The sequence below is a fragment of the Triticum dicoccoides genome, chromosome 4B, assembly GCF_002162155.2.
Source record: "Triticum dicoccoides isolate Atlit2015 ecotype Zavitan chromosome 4B, WEW_v2.0, whole genome shotgun sequence".
NCBI classification, from domain to species: domain Eukaryota; kingdom Viridiplantae; phylum Streptophyta; class Magnoliopsida; order Poales; family Poaceae; genus Triticum; species Triticum dicoccoides.
In genome coordinates, this window is record NC_041387.1 from 291,714,910 (window position 1) to 291,730,122 (window position 15,213).

A 15,213-nucleotide genomic window follows, 5' to 3' on the forward strand; every position below is an offset into this window, starting at 1 on the left:
GAAAGATAAGTTGACACATGCTCCTTTACTCCAACTTCCTGATTTTAATAAGACTTTTGAGCTTGAATGTGATGCTAGTGGAATTGGATTAGGAGGTGTGTTATTACAAGATGGCAAACCTGTTGCATACTTTTCTGAAAAATTGAGTGGGCCTAGTCTGAATTATTCTACTTATGATAAAGAATTATATGCTCTTGTTCAAACTTTAGAAACATGGCAACATTATTTATGGCCCAAAGAATTTGTTATACATTCTGATCATGAATCTTTGAAACATATTAAAAGTCAAGCTAAACTGAATCGTAGACATGCTAAATGGGTTGAATTCATTGAGACTTTCCCTTATGTCATTAAACACAAGAAGGGAAAAGAAAATGTTATTGCTGATGCATTGTCTCGTCGCTATACTATGCTTTCACAACTTGACTTCAAAATATTTGGTTTGGAGACCATCAAAGATCAATATGTGCATGATGCTGATTTTAAAGATGTAATGCAGAATTGTAAAGAAGGAAGAATGTGGAACAAGTTTGTCGCTAACGATGGATTTGTGTTTCGTGCTAACAAGCTATGCATTCCAGCTAGCTCCGTTCGTCTTTTGTTGTTGCAGGAGGCGCATGGAGGAGGATTAATGGGACACTTTGGCGTGAAGAAGACGGAGGACGTACTTGCTACACATTTCTTTTGGCCAAAGATGAGACGGGATGTTGAGCGTTTTATTGCTCGATGCACTACATGTCAAAAAGCTAAGTCACGACTCAATCCTCATGGTTTATATATGCCTTTGCCTGTACCTAGTGTTCCTTGGGAGGATATATCTATGGACTTTGTTTTAGGTTTTCCTCGAACAAAGAAGGGGAGGGATAGCATATTTGTTGTCGTGGATAGATTCTCGAAAATGGCACACTTTATACCATGTCATAAAAGCGATGATGTTGTTAATGTTGCTGATTTGTTCTTTCGTGAAATTATTCGCTTGCATGGTGTGCCAAATACTATTGTTTCAGATCGTGATACTAAATTTCTTAGCCACTTTTGGAGATGTTTATGGGCTAAGTTGGGGACTAAACTGCTTTTTAGTACTACTTGTCTACTATGCTTAGGGCTGTTTTGAAGAATAATAAGAAAATGTGGGAGGAATGCTTGCCTCATATTGAATTTGCTTATAATCGTTCATTGCATTCTACTACTAAGATGTGCCCTTTTGAAGTTGTGTATGGTTTCCTACCTCGTGCACCTATTGATTTGTTGCCTCTTCCATCTTCGGAGAAGGTTAATTTTGATGCTAAACAACATGCTGAATTGATTTTAAAAATGCATGAGTTAACTAAGGAAAACATTGAGCGTATGAATGCTAAATATAAACTTGCTGGAGATAAGGGTAGAAAACATGTTGTGTTTGCACCTGGAGATCTTGTTTGGTTACATTTGCGTAAGGATAGATTTCCTGATTTGCGCAAATCAAAGCTAATGCCACGTGCTGATGGTCCCTTTAAGGTGTTAGAGAAAATAAATGATAATGCATATAAACTTGAGCTGCCTGCAGATTTTGGGGTTAGTCCCACTTTTAACATTGCAGATTTGAAGCCTTATTTGGGTGAGGAAGATGGACTTCCGTCGAGGACGACTTCATTTCAAGAAGGGGAGGTGATAAAGGCGAGGGTCCCGATCTTTCGATGAGATGATAACTATCGATTTGGTGGAGACGACTTTGACGATCCGACTACAAACGTGCACGACGTTGCGCCTTAGCAATCGCTAAACCAACTCCGAGAGGTTATTGACCACGCCGGAGCACAATCAACCTGACCACGAAGGTCTATTCCTGCAAGCAATCGAAGAACAAGCAAGAATATGATCTTATATGACAATCTTAATGTAGTATCGATAGAGGCGGAGGTGTCCCGATCTTTCGATGAGATGATAACTATCGATTTGGTGAAGATGACTTTGACGATCCTACTACAAACGTGCACGACGCTGCGCCTTAGCAATCGCTAAACCAACTCCGAGAGGTTATTGACCATGCCGGAGCACAATCAACCTGACCACGAAGGTCTATTCATGCGAGCAATCGAAGAACAAGCAAGAGTATCATAAAAGCAATCTAAATATTGCGAATATATATGAAGTATTGACAAAGGTGGGGATCCGTAAGCGGTCTTGGTCTGGTCGTTGGACACAAACGAAGTACACGAAGTTGCAATGGCTAACTTTTAACTAAACAAATCCCAAGGAAAAGCTACTAGATGGATCTACTTATATAGGAGCAAGGGGTGGCGGCCAAGGAGGTGGGAGGACGCCCCAAGGCAGCCTAAAACTAAATCTAGGTCGTACAAGGCCAATGGGCCCAAGTGGAGGTGATGTAACACCTTTGGACTTGTAGTTTGACTCGGATTCTGCTGCAACATCAGATTGTTTCATCCACAACTCAACGCTCCGGACGAATTTGAAGGTGATTCCAAGTGGGTTGGAAAGTGCACGAAATCTAGTTTCCAACAAAAAAAGAATCACCCAATTCGGAGTCCGTATGAAAAACTTGTGTGCGTTTTGAGTCAGGTATGTTTGTGCAGTCCGAATCTGAATCCAGAACGTGAGAGACTTGGACTCTATCTTCTCTTGGGCCAAAAGTGACGTGAGAGAACTTTTTGGACAGCAAATAAACATCTCTTTCTTCCTTATCTTCATACGTGGATTGTACAAATGTCCCATACACCTGCAATTAGACAAAACACAAAAGTGTGTGAAGTATTTTTGTTCTGGATAACATAAATAGATTATTGAATAGTTTGCACTAGAAATCACCTGACAAATATGCATATATGCAATATTTTTGGTCATATCCAAGGTAGTCATGTCCTCATCATCCTCCCCTTCTTGAAAATAAAGCCGTCCTCGGCGTTGCTTAATCTGAAATGTGGCTAACAAAAGAGACAAGGTGTACATGTTGTATATGTATATGTCATCCATTTTTACTTCCCTTGATTTTTGCATATATGACACATGAATAGATGAGTAACTTGCATAGTTCATAAAATCTAAAGCCAAAAAATTAGCACAAGAAGTTGAAGGCATGAAAACATTGCAACTCAGTTTGCACATATAAGTGAAGCTCTTATTCATTTCAAAAGATTGACAATGTTCATCATTAAACCATCCCAACATTGGTGGATAAACCTTACTTGCATCAAATTTACATGCTACAACATGCTTAAATAAGCAAACATGCAATAAGTCATTCAACACAGAATCATAACCAAGATTAGAGGTCATATCAAAATGATTAAACATTGGTTCTTTTGCATCAATAGTTAATTCAATGGGTGCACTCAAAATTGTTGGTATTTCAGTTGTTTGATCACATGGCAAAGTCAAATTATCAACGTAGTCCTCTAAAATAGGTGGTGTGATCAAAGTAGTGGGTAGCTCATCAGATGGTGCATTCAAATTGACAAGGCATTCATCATTCTCATGTAGAGATGGAAGATCAGTACCTTTGTCATTACCTCTTATGATCAACTCAGATGATGTAGCCACTCTCGGGGGTGATGTGTCACATGTTGGAGGTGATGTAGTCCTGACAACAACGGATGTGGTTGTCATAGTATGCCTAGTAGTTGAAGGAACAATCATATCAACTCTTGGAATGTGCACCGTGCGCTTGTTCTCCTCGTGGCCAACACGTCGTTTTATTTCCTGTTCAGCTTTGCAAGCAAGATGAAACAAATGGTCCATAGGATAACACTCTTCATGAATTAGTATCTCTTGAATATCACGGTTTAATCCTCCCCAAAATCTATCCATAAAATCATCTTCACTTTCTTCTAAAGAGGAATGCAACAAGGTAGTTTGTAAATCATCATAATATTTTGTTACAGTTTCACTACCTTGTTTTAAGTGTTGCAACTTCTTAATCATGTCACGAGTATAATAAGAAGGGACGAAAGTATGTCGCATGGCAAGTTTCAAATCATCCCAAGTAGTAGGTATATAATCAGGGTGTAACCTGATATTCACTCCACCAAACCAAAGCATAACCAGTGAAAGAACCAACCGCAACCTTAACCTTTTTATGTTCATTGAAATTATGGGAAGCAAATATATTTTTTATGTCGAACTCCCATTCAATATATAAAGCAGGTTTAAAACGGCCATTAAATGGTGGTATAGATACATTAACCTGATCATGTGCATTTGGATGTTTGTGCACCTCTCGTGACGGTTGTGGTATTTGCAAAGGTGGTGGCACGTCTCCCGCGATCGACAAAGCCCATGAATTGACTCTGGATCCTGTCATGATTAGTAGAACAAGAAACAAAACCCAAAAATAATGTTCCTATAACTACTAGGATGTGGTGGTAAAACGCTCACAGTAAAGCAAATATCAATGTCTTACAAGTTCTTACCATGCAGCAGGCGGTGATCGGCAACCAGCGGTGTCAAGTAACTCCAAATATTGAGTAAAGCGATTGCCAGGGGAGCGTACGTATACACGGTGTAGAAATATGTGGAGCTGGGTTGGCTATATATGGTAGCAAAAGATTACCAATAATCAATTCAAAGATGCAATGTTGAATAAACGCTCAACGACGGTACTGTGCTGGTCCTAGGTTAGACCGGACTAGAGACGCGAGCCTAGAACACTAACGAGGTCACGGCGTAGCACAACTAGCATCAATGAAGGATACTAAGTAGCTCTTGACAGCAAGATATAAGTAAAGATCACAACGGCAGTGAAAATAATGATGAAAAACAACTGCCAAGCAGGATACACAACAACTCTCTCTCCAACTTTCCTCTTGAAAAGTTTGAGACAATTTTCTGATAAATTCTTTCAAAGAATGCTACTAACTCAAGCTTTCCAATGCAAAAAGAATCACTCAATTCCGAGTTGATATGAGGAGTCAAAGAATTCTAAAACTGGCCTGAAAAATTGGAACAAGCTGTGTTCACGAACTTCGGAGGGCAAAAAGACCTATGTAGAAGCCGATTTTGAGGTGTCAAATATTGAACTAGCTTCTGCAACTATTTAGATGCGGCTCGTTGCTAGCTTCAATTTAAGTACTCACGGAGCCAAAACGGACTTCGTATGAGGAAGATACACCTGTTTTACTGAACGGTGCGCAAAACAGATTCCAATCCGAATTCAGGTACGAGATTGATTCTAGATAGATCCAATTTTTTTTCTTCTCTTTTTTTTTTCTCACCCTTTTTTTTCTTTTTCTTCTCTCTCTTTTTCTTTTTTTTTCTTTCCTTTTTTCTCTTTTTTTTCTCTATCTTTTTTTTCTTTCCAAGACAAACTAGATAAGATGCAGATTGGATCAGGCGAAGATGTGAATGACCTCAACTATGATTATGACAATGAACAGTGCGTAGCACGTGGTGGAAATTAATAGATGGGATGGTGGACAGCGGAAGGGATAATGATGCAGCGGCGGCGTGACTAATGTGAACAGAACTCGAAACTCTAAAGGAACTAGACGCTAAGACCAGCAACTGACACGACGATGCAACCGATAATTCAACTATGCAAGCAATGAATAGAAAATTGCAAAGGCTCAGACTGGCTTGGATAAAGGATGAACAGATCTAACTTTTTTTTGTGTGGCTTTTTCTTGGACAATAGGTAAGAAAATAAATCTAATCTAGGAAAACTGGAAATTCTCACCGAGCAACCTGAAAACTGATACCACTTGATAGAGGCAAAGGTGTCCCGATCTTTCGATTTGGTGGAGACGACTTTGACGATCCGACTACAAACGTGCACGACGTTGCGCCTTAGCAATCACTAAACCAACTCCGAGAGGTTATTGACCACGCCGGAGCACAATCAACCTGACCACGAAGGTCTATTCCTGCAAGCAATCGAAGAACAAGCAAGAATATGATAAAAGCAATCTGAATATTGCGAGTATATATGAAGTATTGATAAAGGTGGGGATCCGTAAGCGGTCTTGGTCTGGTCGTTGGACACAAACGAAGTACACGAAGCTGCAATGGCTAACTTTTAACTAAACAAATCCCAAGGAAAAGCTACTAGATGGATCTACTTATATAGGAGCAAGGGGTGGCGGCCAAGGAGGTGGGAGGACGTCCCAAGGCAGCCTAAAACTAAATCTAGGTCGTACAAGGCCAATGGGCCCAAGTGGAGGTGATGTAACTCCTTTGGACTTGTAGTTTGACTCGGATTCTGCTGCAACATCAGATTGTTTCATCCACAACTCAACGCTCCGGACGAATTTGAAGGTGATTTCAAGTGGGTTGGAAAGTGCACGAAATCTAGTTTCCAACAAAAAAAGAATCACCCAATTCGGAGTCCGTATGAAAAACTTGTGTGCGTTTTGAGTCAGGTATGTCTGTGCAGTCCGAATCTGAATCCAGAACGTGAGAGACTTGGACTCTATCTTCTCTTGGGCCAAAAGTGACGTGAGAGAACTTTTTGGACAGCAAATAAACATCTCTTTCTTCCTTATCTTCATATGTAGATTGTACAAATGTCCCATACACCTGCAATTAGACAAAACACAAAAGTGTGTGAAGTATTTTTGTTCTGGATAACATAAATAGATTATTGAATAGTTTGCACTAGAAATCACCTGACAAATATGCATATATGCAATATTTTTGGTCATATCCAAGGTAGTCATGTCCTCATCAGGAGGATGATGAGGACATCAATACAATTGTTACACCCACAGCCCCTGCTGCTATACATACTGGACCAATTACTAGAGCTCGTGCACGCCAACTAAATTACCAGGTACTTTCGTTTCTTGGTAATGATTCTAATGTTCATGAGAATATGATGCTGCCTAAATTGGATACATTTGTTTTGCTTACAAATGAAGGGCCTAGCTTGGAGAAGGATGAACATTGGAGCAAGAACAAACATGGAGATGTTGGCATGCGCAAGGGGAACAAGAACGGAGTTACAAGTGATGATTTCAGGACTTTGAAGCCACCATAATGGGTGCATGAAGCCTTGGACGAAATATACAAGATGCCACTTCATAAATTTCGTCCCGAGGCTATTTTAGGTGCTGCGTCACCTTATTATTGGGCCAGGCCCATGTAATTTCGAAATACATAAGTATAGGCTATTTTTAGAGTCCGTATGTGTGGGGAAACAAGAGATAGGGTTGATTTCGGACTCCTCCACCAAGGGCCACGAAATTCCCCCCTCTTCCTCCATATATACAACACTTAGGGCATCGTTTAGACTTTGGGTTTTGTTTAGATTAAAAGTTCGCCATAGCTGCAACTTCGCGTACTTCGTTTGTGTTCAACGACCAGACAAAGGCGTCACAGAACCCCACCTTGATCAATAAAGTTTTCATCTTATATTCGCAATATCCAGATTGCAATCTTAGTTTCTTGCTTGTTCTTCGTTTGCTCGCAGGAAACAGACCCTCGTGGTCAGGTTGATCGTGCTCCGGCGTGGTCAATAACCTCTCGGAGTTGGTTTAGCGATTGCTAAGGCGCGACGTCCTCGCACGTTCGTAGTCGGATCGTCAAAGTCGACTTCCACCAAAGCGAAATCCACCATCTCATCTAAAGATGGGACACCTTTGCCTCTATCAGAAGTGCACCTTTTGCACCGATCGAGTATCTTTTCTTGCCTCATATTGAATTTGCTTATAATCGTTCATTGCATTCTACTACTAAGATGTGCCCTTTTGAAGTTGTGTATGGTTTCCTACCTCGTGCGCCTATTGATTTGTTGCCTCTTCCATCTTTGGAGAAGGTTAATTTTGATGCTAAACAACATGCTGAATTGATTTTAAAAATGCATGAGTTAACTAAGGAAAACATTGAGCGTATGAATGCTAAATATAAACTTGCTGGAGATAAGGGTAGAAAACATGTTGTGTTTTCACCTAGAGATCTTGTTTGGTTACATTTGCGTAAGGATAGATTTCCTGATTTGCGCAAATCAAAGCTCATGCCACGTGCTGATGGTCCCTTTAAGATGTTAGAGAAAATAAATGATAATGCATATAAACTTGAGCTGCCTGCAGATTTTGGGGTTAGTCCCACTTTTAACATTGCAGATTTGAAGCCTTATTTGGCTGAGGAAGATGAGCTTCCATCGAGGACGACTTCATTTCAAGAAGGGGAGGATCATGAGGACATCAATACCATTGTTACACCCACAGCCCCTACTGCTACATATACTGGACCAATTACTAGAGCTCGCGCACGCCAATTAAACTATCAGGTACTTTCGTTTATTGGTAATGATTCTAATGTTCATGAGAATATGATGCTGCCTAAATTGGATACATTTGTTTTGCTTACAAATGAAGGGCCTAGCTTGGAGAAGGATGGACATTGGATCAAGAACAAGCATGGAGATGATACCATGCGCAAGGGGAACAAGAACGGAGTTACAAGTGATGATTTCAGGACTTTGAAGCCACCATAATGGGTGCATGAAGCCTTGGACGAAATATACAAGATGCCACTTCATAAATTTCGTCCCGAGGCTATTCTAGGTGCTGCGTCACCTTATTATTGGGCCAGGCCCTTGTAATTTCGAAATACATAAGTATGGGCTATTTTTAGAGTCCGGATGTGTGGGGAAACAAGAGATAGGGTTGATTTCGGACCCCTCCACCAAGGGCCACGAAATTCCCCCCTCTTCCTCCATATATACAGCCGTCAGGGCACCATTTAGACTTTGGGTTTTGTTTAGATTAAAGTTCGCGATAGCTGCAACTTCGCGTACTTCGTTTGTGTTCAACGACCAGACAAAGGCGTCACAGAACCCCACCTTGATCAATAAAGCTTTCATCTTATATTCGCAATATCCAGATTGCAATCTCAGTTTCTTGCTTGTTCTTCGTTTGCTCGCAGGAAGACCCTCGTGGTCAGGTTGATCGTGCTCCGACGTGTTCAATAACCTCTCGGAGTTGGTTTAGCGATTGCTAAGGCGCGACGTCCTCGCACGTTCGTACTCGGATCGTCAAAGTCGACTTCCACCAAAGCGAAATCCATCATCTCATCGAAAGACGGGACACCTTTGCCTCTATCACTCCCTCAACGAGGACATGTCATCATTCGTCACCAAGAGCCACCTCTTTGGTGAACAACGAGCGTTACATCAAGAGCAACAAGCAATGAACGACCGCATCGACAACCTCGCCACCGACTTGTGACTCTCCGAGCAACGTACACGGGACTACTTCGACAACAAGCTCGACGCGCACAAGCAAGAGAACGATGCAAGAATGGACGAGATCCGCGTTTTGTTGGTGAACCGGCCTCTTTCAACTTGTTCATACTCAAGACAGAGTCACTCAAGTCGACACTCCGACGACACCTTCTCCGGCTCAAGTACACCGTCCTCGGACACTCTTTGACGAGCCACGCAACAAGACCATCATGCATCTCGCAACCCGCTACATGACAAGCATTCACAAGACCAAGTCGATGAGCAAGTACCTCGTCCTCACTCAAACCAAGTCGCGTTTGCTCAAGCTCAAGAACGACAACGACTACGGCACCAAGAGGAAGAACAAGGGCGTCTACACCAAGAGGAACAAGACGCCGAGGCTCAACGTCTTCAATAATAACAACGAGAAGCGCAAGCTCTTGAGGCACAACGTGCCCTTCAAGAATCAAGTCGAGCCAACGCAAACCGCACTTGCGAACGACGCAATCAAGAGGAAGCCCTTCGAGAAGAAATCCAAGAGAGTAACTACCAACCACGTGTGCACCATCAAGTCCCTCAAGCTCCTCCACAAGCTCGTCAAGCTCCACCTCAACCTCAAGTTCAACAAGAGCAAGTTGATCATGGACTTCCTCCACGCCAAGAGCAATATGAGGATGATTTCCCTCCACGTCAAGGGCGTCATCATCAACATCGCCAACAACACAATGAAGAGCAACGCTATGGCAAGCTTAAATTCACCATGCCCAAGTACAATGGAAGCAATGATCCCGAAGAGTACCTGATGAGGACATGACTACCTTGGATACGACCAAAAATATTGCATACATGTATATTTGTGAGGTGATTTCTAATCCAAACTATGCAATAATTTATTTATGTCATCCAGGACAAAAATACTTCACAAACTTTTGTGTCATGTCTAATTGCAGGTGTATGGAACATTTGTACCATCCACATATGAAGATAAGGGAGAAAGAGATGTTACTTGCTGTTCAAAAAGTTCTCTCTCGTCACTTTTGGCCCAAGAGAAGATAGAGTCCAAGTCTCTCACGTTCTGGACTCAGATTCGGACTGCACACACATACCTGACTCAAAACATCAATAACTTTTTCATCCAGACTCCAAATTGGGTGATTCTTTTTTTGTTGGAAAATAAATTTCGTGCACTTTCTAACCCAATTGAATTCACCTTCAAATTCATCCGGAGCATTGAGTTATGGATGAAACAATCTGATGCTGCAGCAGAATCCGAGTCAAACTATAAGTCCAAAGGTGTTACGTCACCTCCACTTGGGCACATTGGCCTTGTACGAGCTAGGGTTAGTTTTAGGCTGCCTTGGGACGTCCTCCCACGTCCTTGGCCGCCACCCCTTGCTCCTATATAAGTAGGTCCACCTAGTAGCTTTTCCCTTGGGGTTTGTTTAGTTAAAAGTTAGCCAACGCAACTTCGTTTACTTTGTTTGTTTCCAACGACCAAACCAAGACCACTTTCGGATCCCCATCATTATCAATACTTCATCAATATTCCAATATTCGGATTGCTTTATCATATTCTTGCGTGTTCTTTGATTGCTTGCAGGAATAGATCTTCGTGGTCAGGCTGATCGTGCTTCCGGCATCGTCAGTAACCTTAGGAGATTGGTTTAACGATTGCTAAGGCGCAACGTCGTGCACGTTTGTAGTCAGATCGTCAAAGTCATCTTCACCAAATTGATAGTTATCATCTCATCGAAGATCGGGCCACCCCGCCTCTATCAAGTGGTATTAGTTTTCAGGTTGCTCAGTGAGAATTTCTAGTTTTTTCTAGATTAGATTTATTTTCTTGCCTATTGTGCAAGAAAAAGCCACAAAAAAAAGATAGATCTATTCATCCTTTGTCCAAGCCAGTCTGAGCCTTTGCAACTTTCTTTTCATTGTTTGCATTATTGAATTATCGATTGCATTGTCGTGTCGAGTTGCTAGTCTTAGTGTCTAGTTCGTTTAGAGTTTCGAGTTCTGTTCACAGTAGTCACGCTGCCGCTGCATCGTTATACCTTCCGCTGTCCACCACCCATCCATCAAATTCCACCATGTGCTACCCACTGTTTATTGTCATAATCATAGTTGAGATCGTTCACATCTTCGCTTGATCCAATCTGCATCTTATCTAGTTCGTTTTGGAAAGAGAGAGAGAAAAAAAGACGGAAAAAAGAGAGAAAAAATCCGAGAAAAAAGAGAAAGAAAAAGAAAAAGAAGTGTGAGAAAAAAAAGAGAGAAGAAAAAAAAACAAAATTCGGATCAATCTAGACTCAATCTCGTAGTTGAATTCGGTTTGGAATCTGTTTTGTGCACTCTATAGTAAAACAGGCATAATATCCTCATACGAAGTCCGTCTGGGCTCCGCAAGTACTCAAATGAAAGCTAGCGACGAGCCACATCTAAATAGTTGCAGAAGCAAGTTTAATATTTGGCACCTCAAAATCGGCTATTAAATAGGTCTTTTTGCCCTCCGAAGTTCGGGAACACAGTTTGTTCTAGTTTTTCAGGCCAGTTTTATAATTCCTTGACTCCTCATATCAATTCGGAATTGAGTGATTCTTTTTGCGTTGGAAAGCTTGAGTTAGTAGCATTCTTTGAAAAAATTTATCAGAAAATTGGCTTAAATTTTTCAAAGAGGAAAGTTGGAGAGAGAGTTGTTGTATATCCTGTTTGGTAGTTGTTTCTCATCATTATCTTTACTACCGTTGTGATCTTCACTTATATCTTGCTGTCCAGAGCTACTTAGTATCCTTCATTGATGCTAGTTGTGCTACGCCATGATCATATTAGTGTTCTAGGCTCACGTCTCTAGTCCGGTCTAGCCTAAGACCAGCACAGTACCGTCGTTGAGCGTTTATTCAACATTGCATCTTTGAATTGATTATTGCTAATCTTTTGCTACCATATATAGCCAACCCACCTCCACATATTTCTACACCGTGTATACGTATGTTCCCCTGGAAATCGCTTTACACAATCTTCAGAGTTATTTGACACCGCTGGTTGCCTGTCACCACCTGTCGCATGGTAAGAACTTGTAAGATATTGCTATTTGCTTTACTGTGAGCATGTTACAACCACATCCTAGTAGTTCATAGGAACATTATTCTCGAATTTTATTTCTTGTTTCTACTAATCATGACGAGAGTTCTTGGACGACGAACACATCTTCATCATCACGAGAGTTGGGACAACACACACAAGCATATGGCCAGGTTATCTCTTTACCGTCATTTGAGGGTAGATTTAATCCTGCTATTTATCTAGCTTGGGAGCTTGAAGTAGAACAAGTTTTTAGTCAGCATGACTTTTCTGAACTTGAGCGAGTACGAGCTGCCACTAGAGCATTTACTAGTTTTGCTTCTGTTTGGTGGAATGTGCATTGTAAGAAAAACATTGATAACCAACAATTTTGAGTGCGCCCATTGAATTAACTGTTGATGTCAAAGAACCATGTGAATAAGGAAATAAATCAGATTTGGATCAAATACATTTTAAAATAATTGTGCCAATATTTAATCATTTGGATGAACATTGTCAATCTTTTGAAATGAATAAGAGCTTCACTTATATGTGCAAACTGAGTTCCAATATTTTCATGCCTTCTACTTCTTGTGATAATGTTTTGGCTTTAGATTTTATGAACTATGCAAGCTACTCATCTATTCATGTGTCATATGTGCAAAAATCAAGGGAAGTAAAAATGGATGACATATACATATACAACATGTACACCTTGTCTCTTTTGTTAGCCACATTTCAGATAGAGCAACGCCGAGGACGGCTTTGTTTTCAAGAAGGGGAGGATGATGAGGACATGACTACCTTGGATATGACCAAAAATATTGCATACATGTATATTTGTGAGGTGATTTCTAATGCAAACTATCCAATAATTTATTTATGTCATCCAGGACAAAAATACTTCACAAACTTTTGTCTCATGTCTAATTGCAGGTGTATGGGACATTTGTACCATCCATATATGAAGATAAGGGAGAAAGAGATGTTTACGTGCTGTTCAAAAAGTTCTCTCACGTCACTTTTGGCCCAAGAGAAGATAGAGTCCAAGTCTCTCACGTTCTGGACTCAGATTCGGACTGCACACACATACCTGACTCAAAATGTCAATAACTTTTTCAGCCGGACTCCAAATTGGGTAATTCTTTTTTGTTGGAAAATAGATTTCGTGCACTTTCCAACCCAATTGGATTCACCTTCAAATTCATCCAGAGCGTTGAGTTATGGACGAAACAATCTAATGCTGCAGCAGAATCTGAGTCAAACTACAAGTCCAAAGGTGTTACGTCACCTCCACTTGTGCCCATTGGCCTTGTACGGCCTAGGGTTAGTTTTAGGATGCCTTGGTACGTCCTCCCACATCCTTGGCCACCACCCCTTGCTCCTATATAAGTAGATCCATCTAGTAGCTTTTCCCTTGGGATTTGTTTAGTTAAAAGTTAGCCAACGCAACTTCGTGTACTTTGTTTGTGTCCAACGACCAGACCAAGACCACTTTCGGATCCCCACCATTATCAATACTTCATCAGTATTCGCAATATTTAGATTGCTTTATCATATTCTTGTTTGTTCTTCGATTGCTTGCAGGAATAGATCTTCGTGGTCAGGCTGATCGTGCTTCCGGCATCGTCAGTAACCTCTGGAGATTGGTTTAGCGATTGCTAAGGCGCAACGTCGTGCACGTTTGTAATCGGATCGTCAAAGTCATCTTCACCAAATCGATAGTTATCATCTCATCCAAAGATCGGGACATCCTGCCTCTATCAGTACCTATCATGGGCATTGAAGGTCGACAAAATCTTTCATTTTCACAACTATGAGAAAGAGAAAAAGATCGCTATGGCATCACTTGAGTTCCAAGACTATGTGCTCATATGGTGGGAACAAGTCCTTGAGCACCAAGAAGCAAGAGGTCAACCTCCAATCATCACTTGGGCTCAAATGAAGGATGCCATGCGAGCACGTTTTGTGCCCACCTACTACAACCGTGATCTCTCCAATAAGCTACAACTCCTCAAGCAAGGAACAAAGAGTGTTGAAGAATACTACAAGGAACTGGAGATAGCCATGATTCGAGCCAATGTCAAGGAAGATGATGAGAAACAATGGCACGTTTGTTGAATGGACTCAACCATCCCATCAAGAAGATCGCCGACTTCCAACCCTACTGCAACCTCATTGAGCTCGTGCATCAAGCGACCAAGGCGGAATGTCAAGTGCAAGATGACTTCAAGTACGACAAGTACTCTTCAAAGACATACGGCTTCTCCAACAACCAAGCTTCAACAACTCCTCCAACATCTACATCAAACAAGCCTTCTCCAAGCAACGACGACAAGCCAAGTTACAAGAAAACTTTGTCAAGTTCAAGTCGTCTTCCTCCTACTACAAGCAACTTCAAGCCGCGTGCTTCGTCTTCTACTCCGACCGATGAGACCGTCAAGACGAGTTCCTTCAAGTGTTTCACTTGCGGCAGCCGAGGCCACAAGTCCTATGAATGCACAAACAAGCGCACCATGATCCTAAACGACGATGGCACCTACGACTCAATGAGTGAAGATGAAATGGAAGTGATAGAGGCAAAGGTGTCCCGTCTTTCGATGAGAAGGTGGATTTCGCTTTGGTGGAAGTCGACTTTGACGATCCGACTACGAACGTGCGAGGACGTCGCGCCTTAGCAATCGCTAAACCAACTCCGAGAGGTTATTGACCACGCCGGAGCACGATCAACCTGACCACGAGGGTCTGTTTCCTGCGAGCAAACGAAGAACAAGCAAGAAACTAAGATTGCAATCTGGATATTGCGAATATAAGATGAAAGCTTTATTGATCAAGGTGGGGTTCTGTGACGCCTTTGTCTGGTCGTTGAACACAAACGAAGTACGCGAAGTTGCAGCTATGGCGAACTTTTAATCTAAACAAAACCCAAAGTCTAAACGATGCCCTAAGGGCTGTATATATGGAGGAAGAGGGGGGAATTTCGTGGCCCTTGGTGGAGG